This window comes from Macaca mulatta, chromosome 12, assembly GCF_049350105.2.
Source record: "Macaca mulatta isolate MMU2019108-1 chromosome 12, T2T-MMU8v2.0, whole genome shotgun sequence".
In the NCBI taxonomy this organism is placed as follows: domain Eukaryota; kingdom Metazoa; phylum Chordata; class Mammalia; order Primates; family Cercopithecidae; genus Macaca; species Macaca mulatta.
In genome coordinates, this window is record NC_133417.1 from 79564032 (window position 1) to 79577544 (window position 13513).

The 13513-nt window shown below is 44.9% G+C and overlaps 1 protein-coding gene across 2 annotated transcripts in view; it reads right to left on the reverse strand.

Moving 5' to 3' along the window:
* WIPF1 (WAS/WASL interacting protein family member 1) overlaps positions 1-5737 on the reverse strand; it is a 120012-nt gene extending 114275 nt beyond the window's left edge. For both annotated transcript variants that reach the window (XM_015110397.3, XM_077957222.1), the window contains exon 1: positions 5595-5737. The gene's annotated coding sequence lies outside the window, so the exon portion shown is untranslated. The remainder of the gene's footprint in view (positions 1-5594) is intronic.
* Positions 5738-13513: the final 7776 nt, after the last annotated feature.

The following is a 13513-nucleotide window of genomic DNA, read 5'->3' on the forward strand; positions in this document are numbered from 1 at the left end:
AGAGCTTACAATCCAACAAGGGAGATGCCTGCAAGTGACTGCAATACAAGATAGGGTGAATTTCAAGCCACAGGTGAAGCCCAGAACAATGGCGACGGAAACTAAGAGAAGGCAGAATCAGCAAATGGAGAAGAGAATATTTTGGCTCTTGTCAAGAAGCATGTTCTTACAACGTGAACCACGCTTATCGAAGCTCCTAAACTAGTGAAATTTGTAGGTAATTGTGTCTCCCGTTAATTTTAGCAACATTCTTCTTTTACTGACTATTAGCAAAGTCTATTATTTCGACTTTTCAGCAAGTAATCATGACCAATCTGAAGATTCTTATAGGCTTCAACATACAAATGAAGAGAAGGGGCAATGCAACAGCATATGACAGGAAAGTGCAGTTTAGCTGGAACCCCCAGTACATGAAAAGTAGTGCATAATAAGGCTGATGGTGAAATTCAAGGTTAAAGGTGCGATGCTTGGAATCAGACTATTCCACGTTTGAATAATAGCTCTGTCACTAACTGTGGGACCTTGGGCAAATTACCTAACTTCTCTAAGTCTCAGGTTCCACATAAACAAACAGAACTTACCTCTCAGGGTAAGTGAACATCAAATGACTCAAATAATATATAGTAAGTGATAATATTAAAGAAAGGGAAAGAGGGAGAGAGAATAAAAGGAAGAAAGAAAGGAAAGAAAGATATTTTTAAATGTTTGGGCCAGATCATAGAAAGTTTTGAAGAATTTCCCTCACTTAATATAATAGAGACAGAAAAGGAAATTAAAAGAAGAAATTTAGTTATGCTGGAAAGATGGATTATTATTAGAAGAAAAATACATATACCCATAGTAAGCGATGCTAAAATGTTACATAGCAACATGTTCCTTCAATGTGAACCCTGTTTACCAAAAATTGTAGCTAATTGTATCTCCCGTTTAGCTAAATTTTTATTTTATTGACTATTAGCATAGTCTATTATTTTTTACTTCTCAACCAGTATTTGTGACCTGCAGTCTCTGTAATGCTGAGCATGCTTCCTAGGACTCAAAAGTTTCTGATCCCCAGCCACAAGAAGCAGCAGTGGTACCCTCACCCCATGGCTTAGGTGCTGCAATTGTGACCAAAGCAGCTTGGCCTGGGGCCAAGTGTTATTAGGTGTTTTACATCAGGCATCTCATGCAATCTAATCCACTGTCATATCTACACTGATGATGGCCACTGTGTGACTGCCACAACACGTTAACCTGGTATTTCCCAGTGTCAAAGGGCCAGGAAAGTGACGTCCTGTTTTTGCTTCCTCATCCTTTATCTGTCCGGACAACCTCAACAGAGTAGGTTTTACTGGGTAAGCAGATACTGCAGGCTGGCACTCCCTCAATACTAAGATTCTTTTCAGTGAGATCTCTCCTTGGGGGTTCGTTTTATATGAGATGGCTGACATGAAACACTTGGTAAACTACAGACAGCTAAGGGGTTATTGTTCTATGTTAATTTACACCAAAAGCAGTTCCTGTGTTTAGGGTTTTTTGGTATTTACCTATGGAGAAAGGAATACCAACAGTATTTTGTTCAGGCTAACACTGATAAAAGTAATGCTAATGCTAATAATAACAATAGCCCACAAATACTGAGCAGCGACACTGTCCCAGACAATCTGCTAAGTAATTCACATGCATCACCTCATCTGACCCTTAGAACAATCCTTTTACAGAAGCGTTGTTACTCTCAATTCAAAATTGAAGATACAGGGCCAGGCGTGGTGGCTCATGGCTGTAATCCCAGCACTTTGGGAGGCCAAGGTGGGCCGATCATGAGGTCTGGAGTTTGAGACCAGCCTGACCAACATGGTGAAACACCATCTCTACTAAAAATACAAAAATCAGCTGGGGGTGGTGGCGCACTCCTGTAATCCCGGCTACTCAGGAGGCTGAAGCAGAAGAATCACTTGAACCTGGAAGGAAAAGGTTGCTGTGAGCCAAGATCACGCCACTGCACTCCAGCCTGGGCGACAGAGCAAGAATTTGTCTCCAAAAAAAAAAAAAAAAAAGTGAAGATAGAATTTGTAAAAGACAGTGTTGGGACTGGCCCATGCTTTACCCATTAGGAAACTCTGCCCTCCAGTAGCACGTCAATATCACCTGGGGAAGCTTTCAAAAAACGGATTCCTGGGCCTTACCGCAGACTTATTTGTGTGTGTGCGCGTGTGTGTGATGTGTGTGTGATTTTACTAGGTTCTTTTTTTTTTTTCTTTTTCTTTTATTATTATACTTTAAGTTCTAGGGTACATGTGCACAACATGCAGGTTTGTTACATATGTATACATCTGCCATGTTGGTATGCTGCACCCATTAACTTGTCATTTACATTAAGTATATCTCCTAATGCTATCCCTTCCCCCTTCCCACACCCCACGACAGTCCCCAGTGTGTGATGTTCCCCAACCTGTGTCCAAGTGTTCTCATTGTTCAATTCCCACCTATGAGTGAGAACATGTATCACAGACTTATAGAATCACACCTTTATAAGCTTCTTGTCATACCCATGGCTAAGGATTAGCACACTAGTTAAAGTGTATTAAGCAGAATAGCATCACTCAACTAACTGAAGATATTCTGGGGGCTTTGGTACACCTAGAGTTTTCATTACTCAAAACTATACAAGGGACAGACTTAAGTCATTTTGACCTGACCATAATACCTACAGAGTGAGGAACAAATGACAAATGTCTGCCCTAGCAAACAAAAGTTAGAGCTGAGTGAAGAAGTACTCATCTGTCACAGGGAGATGAAGCCTAAACTGTTCCTCAATTGGAGCAGAGATGGTGGGACATTACGTGAATGTGCTTATTAATCTTCCGATGCCTGGCACACAGTAAACACACAGTAAACAAATATTTGTTAAGTGGACAAACAAATGAAGGACTGCCTCCATCCAGCTAGACTCCTCTGAATTCCCTGTATTTGGTCTGTACCTTTTCCACCTTATTTACCAAATTCTGCCTGCATACCTGCTGTTTGAAACCGTGTCTCATATCTACCAGAAAGTAAGCATTCAGGCGCAGACTTCGTCTCTTTCTGAGCTACATATTCCTTTCTACCCTTACCTAGCATAGAGTATAACTACCACCTCTAGCAGGGAACCACAATGCTCAATGAGTATCTGGCTTGATTCCAACTGTGACCTGATTCGATGTGGGTCCCTGCTAGCCACAAAGGATAAATAAGCCTACCAAGCCTTCAAGAACCATGGTATAATTGTGGATTGCTGGGAAACAGCAGCAGAGAGAGCTCTGTGTGGAAACCATTAAGAATTCAGTAGACCACACTGAAGGGAAGGCTTCAGGAAGACCACAGCCCTGGGAGGTAAAATGCCAAATATCAGATGCTTAAAAGTAAAGGGGTTACAGCAACAAATAAAAGGCACTTTTGTTTCATTTATTCTCTCAGTATGTGTTGTGGAAATCACCTATGTTCCTAAAATTACAACCATAGTTAGGAACACCTTGAAATAGCAAAGACAATGATACAGACCCAGTGATGAATACTGTCTCCTAAAAGGGTCTCATGTCTGGTCATAGCACCTGAGACAGTAAATGTACAAGGTCAGGGCATACTACCCTCTCTTCACCACCCACCCTTCTGCTCATTATAGATTTCATGTCTTAGTGCTACACACCGCATGGTATCTGGATGGCCCTTGTATCATACTGCTTTTTGCTGCTTCCTTCACACCCCATTATCCTACTTGATCCTCATACCCTGTAGTGGACATAGAGCAAAGATCATCAAGCCCATTTCTTGGATGAGACAAGTGAGGCCCAAACTGCAATGATATGCCTAAGGGCACCAGAAAGTGGCTGAATACACCACAATCTGTAAAATGAACAAATAGAAGGAGGCATGAATCCCCCCAGGTGGAAATAATCTCATTCTCTTTAAATATCCCAGAATTTGATCTTATCTTGCTTACAAATCTCTTTGCACTACCTCACACAACCTAAAAGAGTTGACGTGTTTTCATGGAGCCAAAGTTATGGCAGGGGTTGGGTAAGTCCCAGGGAGGAAGACAATATTTCTGAACTGGTTTCATAACATCTGCAGAGTTTAGTTTGAATATTTCCATTCAACAGGTAATGGGCTCTCACGGGTGGCTGGGGATATGCAGACTATAGCACCTCCAGGTCCCTGAGAAACTCAGCCTTGTGGGGATGACAGGCAGGTAGACATACATAGTCACAGTAGAAGGCAGTGTTGTGTGCAGTGGAAAGGGATTAATAGGCAGAGTGCTGATAGCCTATCAAGGGTTTTCTCACCTCAAGAACTTAAAAGGTGATTTACAAACTGTAGTAGAACATTTCTTGGAGTTATTTTATCCATTACAAAAATTAGCATTTTTGAAGATGGAAAAATCTACCAACGACTCAAGATCAAGCTACAGTATTGTTTTGACATTGCTTTGGGAAGCTGGCAAAAGAAAACCCACCCAGCGTGGAATCTGTTCACGGGCTCTGCGGCTGCACCAGACTGGAGTCTGGGGCTACACGCAGCCAGGGATGGAGGAATGGGAGTAGGGTGGGGTCCAGAGACGAGCCAGGGGGCAGGACGGACACCCGCTTTTCAGTAAAATGGACCAAGTCCACTTGGTCACTAAGCCAACTTGAGAGTTTCCCAGAGAACTCAATAAGGCCAGGAGACCGTGGCTGAAGAAGGAATATTCCATCGGGATTTAAGCAGGACCAGAAGACCTCGCCAGGCTCAGTTCCTCACACAGCCACACCCTTTGTTAATCGCGAAGAGCTCAAAGTCTAACCACCCACCAGTGGTCTGAGTTAGAGCTCTCTGCGATTAACAAAGGCTCACAGCGACTGGGTCAGCTGCTTTCCCTTACACTCGCAACGCTAACAGTTCTTTCTTTAAAAAGAAAAGTGTGTATAGTAGAAAAAGGTAGGGGACGCGAGACTGAAGTGAAGCTGTCTGGAGAGTTCGAGGGAAGCACCCCCCCAACCCCCGTTCCCACTCCGGGCGAAAAGCACTGACGGGGACTGGAAGTGTCTCCAAGGTCTACGCCGACCTGGAGCGAGCTGGCCGCCCGGGAGTGCCCGGAGGGAGGCGGGCTGGAGCGCGGGAGGGGCACGGTTCCCACAGAGGCAGGCGGGCGGTGCCAGAGCTTGAGCCGGCCCCGGGGGATGCCCGAGCGTCCTCCTCCGTCCTAGCTGGGGTGTAGGTGCGGCCCCAAGGCATCGCCGCGAAGCCCTTGCTCGAGACCTACGGAGATAGTGGGTCCCAAGCCCCACGGGGCGGCCCGGGTCCGCGGAGCCCAGCGGTGAGCCCAGCCCTAGGCGCGGGACCCCCGGCCGTCCACCGCCGCTTCCTCCCCGGGCCATCAGCGGGGAGCAGGACGCGCGGGCCGCAGGCCTCCGCGCGCCCGCGCCCACCGTTCGCAGGGGACGCGGCCTCGACGTCCCCAGTCGCCCCACCCGCGTCACCGGTGCCAAGCGGCGCTTCCAAGCCCCGCCGTCGAGCCCAGCCCCTCCCGGCGTTCCCCCCCGCCCCCGCCCGGGAGCCTGGAACCCGGGTCGCGCCAGAGGCGACGCGTCCCTTACCGCGCAGCGGCTCCGGACGACTCCACAGCCCCGCGCCGCGCTGGGCATTTTTTCTGGGAAACTTCTCCCGGGGTCCGCAGGGCTGAGCCGCGCGGGCAGGAAAAGCGCTCAGCGCCCGGAGGCTGCGACCATCCGGGAACTTCGCCGAGATGTGGGCCCTCCCCCTCGGCGCCGCGGCCCCCCCGCCGCCCCGCCACATGTGGACGCGCCGCGAGGCCCCGCCGGCCCGCGCCCTGCCCTCCGCGCGCCCGCCTGCCCCGCCGGCAATGGGGCTCCGCGCCCGCAGTTTCCCGCGGAGGAGCGCGGCGGGGCGGATGGTCGGGGCTGGAGTTCACAGTTTCCTCCGTCCCGCTCCCCTGCGCGGCGAGGGGACCGAGGCCAGGGCGCCCGGGACAGGAGTTTGCAGAGGAGCGGGAACTGGAAGGGGAGTCTAGCCCAGGGCCTTTTCCCCCAACTCTTGAATCCTCTCCACCTTCTTGCGGCTCCTGGCAGGGGGATCGGGTGGGGGCGTCCCCTCTCTCCGAGCCGGAAGGAACGCCTTTTCCCACGCTTTCCCGTCTGCTCTCAAATAAAGAGGGTCCAAACTTTCATATATCTGAAATTCAAATTCATTTTTAAAAATGGATTTCAAATTTGGGTGAACCCCACAGAGGCCCAAGGTCCACACGCATCTGACTCCTGCCCACTGTGTGGGAACAACGTGCTGGGAAAGATGCTGCCTCTCCTCACCAGTCGGGTGGAATTGAATTGTTTTGCTGCCAGTGGGGATGGATTTATCATCAGCCACCCACATCCTTAAATACGGTAGGATCCACAGCAAACGTGGAGAAAACTGAAGCTCTACTCCATTGCCCAAGCTAACTCCTGCTCATCAGGGGGTTCTGACCAGCTCTGAGAGCTGCCACCTCCAGGCCCCAAAGAAAAGTTAACATTCACTCACTAAGACGATATAGCTACCGAGAGTGTGCATTTGAAAGGAATAACAACAAAAAGTTCTGCTCAATGTAATAACCATTGGATCATATTGTTAAAATATAAAGGCTGTGTATCCCTTTGAATAAAAGAAAGGTGAGAATATAAAGCTACCTTTGCAAAATTATAACTGAGGAAATTGTGACAGTGAAAGAAATCATATGTACAACCGGCTCTATCTTCCTTCTAACCTTTAAAGTGTCCTTGTTCACTCCTGGGCGTAGCCGTTGGAAAAGAATTCAGTTTTTGGTTTGACTCTGAAACAAAATTGATAATAGCCCTTTCCCGAAAAGATCCGTTTCTTGCCTGGGGACCAGTAGTCTGCCTTTGCAGGACTAACAAATTACCTTTAAGATTAGAAATTACAGTTTAGGGGTCATGCTGCCTCTGGCTCCAAGAGTCTGAACCTCCCCCAAATTGCTCCTGGGGATAACATTACTATTGTAAAACCTAGGATCTGTGGTTGAGATATTTTGCAGACCCTGAACTCAGTGGATCACACTACGACACCACCCAGACGGGTAATCTGGATTAACCAGTTCTCCCATTCTACCCAGGAACAGAAAAGAGCAAGAAAAACTCACTTTGACTCCCTGTGATTCCATCTCCAACCTGGCCAATCAGCACTCCCCACTTCTCAAGCCCCCTATCTGCCAAATTATCCTTAAAAACTCATCCCTGAGTGCTCGGGGAGACTGATTTTAGTAATAATAAAACTCTGGTGTCCCGCAGAGCTGGCTCTGCGTAAACCTGTAAACCCGTCTTTCTCCATTGCAATTTCCCAGTCCTGATAAATCGGCTCTGTCTAGGCAGTGGGCAAGATGAACCCATTGGGCGGTTACAAATAGGTGGACTTCGGAATTGTTACACCGTGCTGAGGGACCTTAACTCCTGGCTTTCTCTGCTTCTGTACCACTCCAGTGTGCACACGTGTATCTTGATATGCTTTTAACAGATACAATGACCCCTCTGGGAAAGACATTTAGTAACATGGGAAACTCTTCCCATTGGCAAATTTTTGTCTAAATGCATCCATCTTTTTAAGGTCCATTAACTATTTGCCTTTCTTTTTAAACCTTTTCTATGGTAATACGCATATATTATGTTTTATATAAAATGAAGACAAGCAGTTTAACATATAAATATATTGCTCCAGACTTGAAAACATATCAGTAGCACTAACCACAGTGTAGCAAGGAAATTAAACCCAGGAGCTGCCTCGTCCCTGGGTTTGGAGGGAACTAATAAGGGTTCTCCAAACCTCAATTTTTTGCTCCAGTAAAATAGGGATAACAATATTTCCTACCTCCTGGGATTGTTGTAAGGATTAAACGGGATAATTTCCCTAAAGATGAGCAGAGTAGTGGCACACAAGTGAATAGGAAATCTTACCTTTGGTTCCCTAGTGTTCAGTAGAGCTCCTAGTATCTTGTATGGAATTGATTAAATGTTTGTTGAGATAAGGACCCTTGAGTTTATGTTTCTCAGGAATCTGTGGGAATTTCAACATTGATATATACAAAGAAAATTGGGAAGTTAAAATACCTCCCCCTTCATTTCATCACTGAAAGCCAAAAATAAATTGTGTTCTGAATTGTCCATTGTTTTAAATCACTCATAAGGCCAGTAATCAGTTGTCCAAAATGGCCCTGGTTCTCTCTCTTCAAATTTTTAACACTTCTCTCAATTAGATCAAAACCTAAATAGTACTTTATCAGTGGTAGTTTTCTGGTTTTGTTACAGGAAAAGGGATCCAATCCAGACTCTAAGAGAGGTTTCTTGGATCTCCCGCAAGAAAGAATTCAGGGCAGGTTCATAGGGTAAAGTGAAAGCAAGTTTATTAAGAGGGTAAAGGAATAAAAGAATGGCTACTTCATAGACAGAGCAGCACTGAGGGCTGCTGGTTGTCCATTTTTATGGTTATTTCGTGATTATATGCTAGACAAGGAGTGGATTATTCATGCCTCCCCTTTTTAGGCCATATAGGGTAACCTCCTGATGTTGCCATGGCATTTGTAAACTGTCATGGTGATGGTGGGAGTGTAGCAGTGAGGACCACCAGAGGTGGCCATCTTGGTTTTGGTGGGTTTTAGCTGGTTTCTTTACTGCAACCTGTTTTATTAACAAGGTCTTTATGACCTGTATCTTGTGCTGAACTCCTATCGCATTCTGTGAGTTAGAATGCCTTAACTGTCTGGGAATGCAGCCCAGTAGGTCTCAGCCTCATTTTACCCAGCTCCTATTTGAGGTGGAGTTGCTCTGGTTCACATGCCTCTGACAGTTTCAATAAGTTGCCTATGGTTATGCAAGATGTCAATATTTGAGGAAGCTGGGTGAAGTGTATATGGAAACATTTTTACTGTTTTTGCAACTTAATTGTAAGTCTGAAATTATTTTAAAAAGTTAAAAAATTAAAGATAAAAAATATCAAACCCTAAAATTCTTCAACAGACACCTTGTTCCCTTAGGTGATGCCAACTTTCGGCTTAAAATGAAGACATTGAAGTTAGTAGCATGCAAAGGTATTATGCTAAACCTTTGTGGTCATGTACACTTTGATATGAATGAGTTAATAAGAAAAAATGACTTGGATGCTGCTTGAAGACTAAGCTAGGCTAGAAATGTTACAGTGATCTTGGGAAAAAGGGAGAAGTGAGGTAGATAGAAGGATGTTGAGATGCAAAACTAGGACAAACTAAGCAGGGCACAATATCATTAAATACATATATTTGCTTACCATTTCATAACTACCATCTGGGGACTTACTTTGACCTCTAAATTAGCTTAGTAGTGCCTTAGAACTTCCCCTCTTATAACAAGCGTTTGTTTATTCTAATTACTTCTTCCCCAGTAGATAGTAGCCCCAGTCTAGGGGGAGAGAGTAGGCAAAGGGACCTGCCTGCCTGGCTCACCACAGTCTTCCCAGCACCAGCACATTCTCAGTATTCATTACCACTTGATAAATAAGTGAGATGCTTTTACAGAGTACCTCACTGAATTCTTACAGTAACTTTGTGATTTAGATATTTGTCCTCATTTTACCGATGAGAAAACTGTGACTCAGAGAGCTTAGGTAACCTGCCCAAGACCACTTAGCTTGCGGCCTTCCAAATCCAGATTATTTTGATGCTAACACCCTTGTTTTAACCACTATTTAATACCGTCTCTTGGCTTTACTTCCTTTTTTTGTTGCCTCTTTTGAGCTTTTGCTGGTGTGAATGACCTGAATTGACTGGCATCCAAATTCCTTGGTGCCAAATAGCAAAATAAGAAAATACTGTTTCTATTGTTGGAAAGAATTGTTGAGATTCAGGTAGATCTAGCTAAAGGCTGTTTACTAGCTTCAGTTTTCTCTTCTGCATCAATGCAGGGAGGAAACGGAATGCTACGAGGGACGACAGCACCATGCTAGGCCAGGGATACTGTGAAGAATCAGGATGTGTTGGGGAGGAAGGAAGGAAGGAAGCTGCTTTGCACCTAAAAAATGCTCAGCATATATTTAATAGATACATCCAAAACTGAAAGGACTGAGCTCTTGAGAGCTAAATATTTTACCTATTTACACTATACCTTATTCCAAAAAAGACTTAAGACAGTAAGAGTTGAACAAGATGAAATTTAAGCTTTAGTCTGAGATAGCAAATTTAGTACATATTTTGACTTTATTATTTTCTTTCCTTACTAAAAATAGTTCTTATTCTAAACAATTCAAATATTCCATAAGCATAAAATATAGAAAGTGAGTCTCCTGCAATCCCATTCACCAGAGATAGCCACTAATAGTAGGATATATATTATTCCCTGTGTCTTTTTTTCTATGTATTTTTGTTTTTCTTAATCAACAAATATTTAATGAAAGCCAGGTGAATGGGATCATATTGTAAATCTTCTTCTTCTAATTTATTTTTCTTTTTCCACTAAATAATCCACATTCATTTCCTGTTGCTGTGTAACAAATTACCATAAATTTAGCAGCTCAAGACAACAGCCATTTATTATTTCATGGCTCTGTAGAAGTCAGGACATGGTGTGATTCGGTTCACAGGTAGCACAGGTGGCCTGAGTTCTTATGTGGAGGTGCTGGAGAAAATAATCCACTTCCAAGCTCATTCAGGTCACTGGCCCCTGTGAATTCAATTCCTTATGGTAGTGGGACTGAGGACCTTGTTACCTTGTTGGCTGTCACCTGTGGGACTGCTCTCAGCTCCTGGAAGCCACCTGCATTCCTTGCAACGTGGCTTTCTTCTTCAAAGCCAGCAACAGAGAATCTCCCTCATGTTGAATCCCTCTCACACTTCTAGTCTCTTTTGCCTGGAAGAGCCTAGTCCCTTTTAAGGTCTCAGGTGATCACGCTAGGCCCATTGAGGACAATCTCGCTGTCTTAAATGCAGCCCTAATCACATCTACAAAATCCCTTTACAGCGGCATCTAGATCAGTGTTTGATTGAACAGGTGAGAGAAAGTGTGTGTACACCAGGGGATGAAAATCTTAGAATTCTGCCTACCATAGGTAACAAGGGTTGTCTTTCCATTTCTCTAAATATAAATCAACCTCATTCTTTTTTAAGAACTACATAGTCTTTTACTGTATAATGTGTCATAATTCAACCAAAGCCCCTCTTAGTGGATATTTCTGTTAATTCCAGTTATTTGCCTTTTAAAAATGCGTAATAAATATTCATGCTCTTAAATGCTCATGCATCTACATTCTTCTTAGTATCCTGACTCACAAAAGTAACTTCCATTAGCTAGTTGGAATTGCAAGATGGAAGTGTTTGCACTTTTTGATGGATAATACTAAATTGCTCTCCAAAACGTTGGTATCAGTCTGTACTTCCAATGACAATATATAAAAACGGAAGTAGCTAATTCTTATAAAGAAACTCCCTCATAGACTGTTTCATGTGCAATGGGTAAGTGCATCAGCGCTCAGTGAGGTTGTTTGGCTACCAATCTTGCCTTTTTGATTTCCAGTGTGACCTCGGGCAGGTATCTAAGCCTTAGTTTCTATATCTGTAAAATGATGACAATAATAATGGCACCCCTTTTGTAATCATTTTTTGTTGCTGTGTAACAAAATACTCTAAAACTTGTGACTTACACACTTATTGTCTCCTAGTGTCTGTGGGTTAGGAATCTGGTAACTAAGCTGGGTGTTTTTGGTTCAGGCTCTCGCACAAGGCTGCAGTCAAGGTGCCAGCCGAGTCTCAAGGCTTGACTGGAGGACGAGCTACTTTCCAGTTCACTTGCATGGCTGTTTCAAGATTCAGGTCTTCACTGGCTGTTGGCTGGAGACAGCAGTTCCTTGCCATGTGGGTGTCTCCCTGAGGCAGCTCACAACATGGCAACTGTTTTCCCTCAGAGTGACTGAGCAAGAGGGGACACGTGAGATGGAAGCCACAGTCTTTTTGTAACCTAACTTGAAAGTGACATCACATCACTGTACTGTATTCTGCTCATTAGAAGCAAGTCTCTAAATACAACCCACACTTAAGGTAAGAGTGTGGCACATGAATATGAATATCAGCTGGCCCTGGTCATTGAGGTCATCTTAGAGGCTTCCTTCCTTGCTCTTCACTAAGTGATCATGGGCTTAAAGTAAGTTAATGCACGTCAAATAATATAAATAGTGTCTGACTTTAATAAGGACTCAAGAAAAGTTCATTGTTTTTGTTGCTACTGTCACTATCATCATCATTGTCCAGTACTCTCACCCATTTTCCTGTTAGCATCACATTAGGAACCAAAAAGTGGCTAACTAAAGCTACTGTTTGGATTGTTTAGCAGACAGTGCCCATCAGGAAACAGCTTCTCAAATGAGGTGCTATAGGAAAGCTTAGTAAAAGAATTGTTTACAACGGAGTTTAGGGAAAGGAACAAGGGATGGTGCCATGCTGCAGAGCTAGAACAGCAGGGGGCCATTGCCACCCTGGGCCTGAAGAGGAGGGGATGTGAACCAGAACCTGGGGAGGGTGGCTTCAGCTCTAGGAATTGCAACCCTAGATGATGCAAGAATGATGACAAGTCATGGTGACCCAGTGGGACGAGTTAAAAAGAGGTAAATACCCTGACTTTACTCCTCTCCTGGCCAGCTCACCCATCATGTGAGCTCACTCAGAAGCCAGAGGACAGGAAACCCACAATGCTGTCCATGCAGATCAGCCTCCCTGGCCTGGAACAGGTGGAGAATGATGACAGTGGCCTGGAGGGGTGAATGGAAAACATCTGGCATGGGCAGGCACAGCTTCTCCCTAATGGGGCTTTCCTAGGAACAGGACACCATGGTTCCTTCATATAAAAGAGGAACTGAAAGGCAGTTAATCCTGAGTTTCCAGGATTGTGGGCAGGGAGGAGTGGTGGCAGGAAGCCTGCCTCCAGAGGTGATTGATCCAATTGTTGGTTCTTGGTCCTCCTTACCTTTGGGCCAGTGAGAAAGGTACAGGGGTTTAAACTCATAACTGGCAGATCCAGGGTAGGTGTGTCAGGAAGCCCATGTGGGCTGCAGGTTTTATTTTACCTGGAGAATGGACTTAACGACTTGAAGGTGTCTGCTTTGCTCCTGTCTTCTGACGCCTGTCATTGCTCACTGCTCAGGTATGGATGAAGGCGCCCGCTGAAGACCTGAGGGGCTGCGAAGGCACAAGGTTTTCCAGAGGTCGTTCTCCACCCATAACAAGGATCCAGGAGCCTCACTTCGGGAGAGAATGCAGTGTAGCTGGAGAGCCCAAGGAGAAGTGGAAACAGTACAATAGCCAATAAATGGGTGAACCCAGTGGGCTCGAGGCGGGCCTTTCCCTCCTGATGGCTACATTCGCAGGGACTCCGTGTGCAAATTGGAATGTTTTTGAGCAGTTGCTTTCATGCTTTAACCCTGCTGGAGGGGAAGACATGGGAGAGGTCAGGAAAGGTTGCATTTACTTTACTGTGCTAATGGATATTGATCTTTT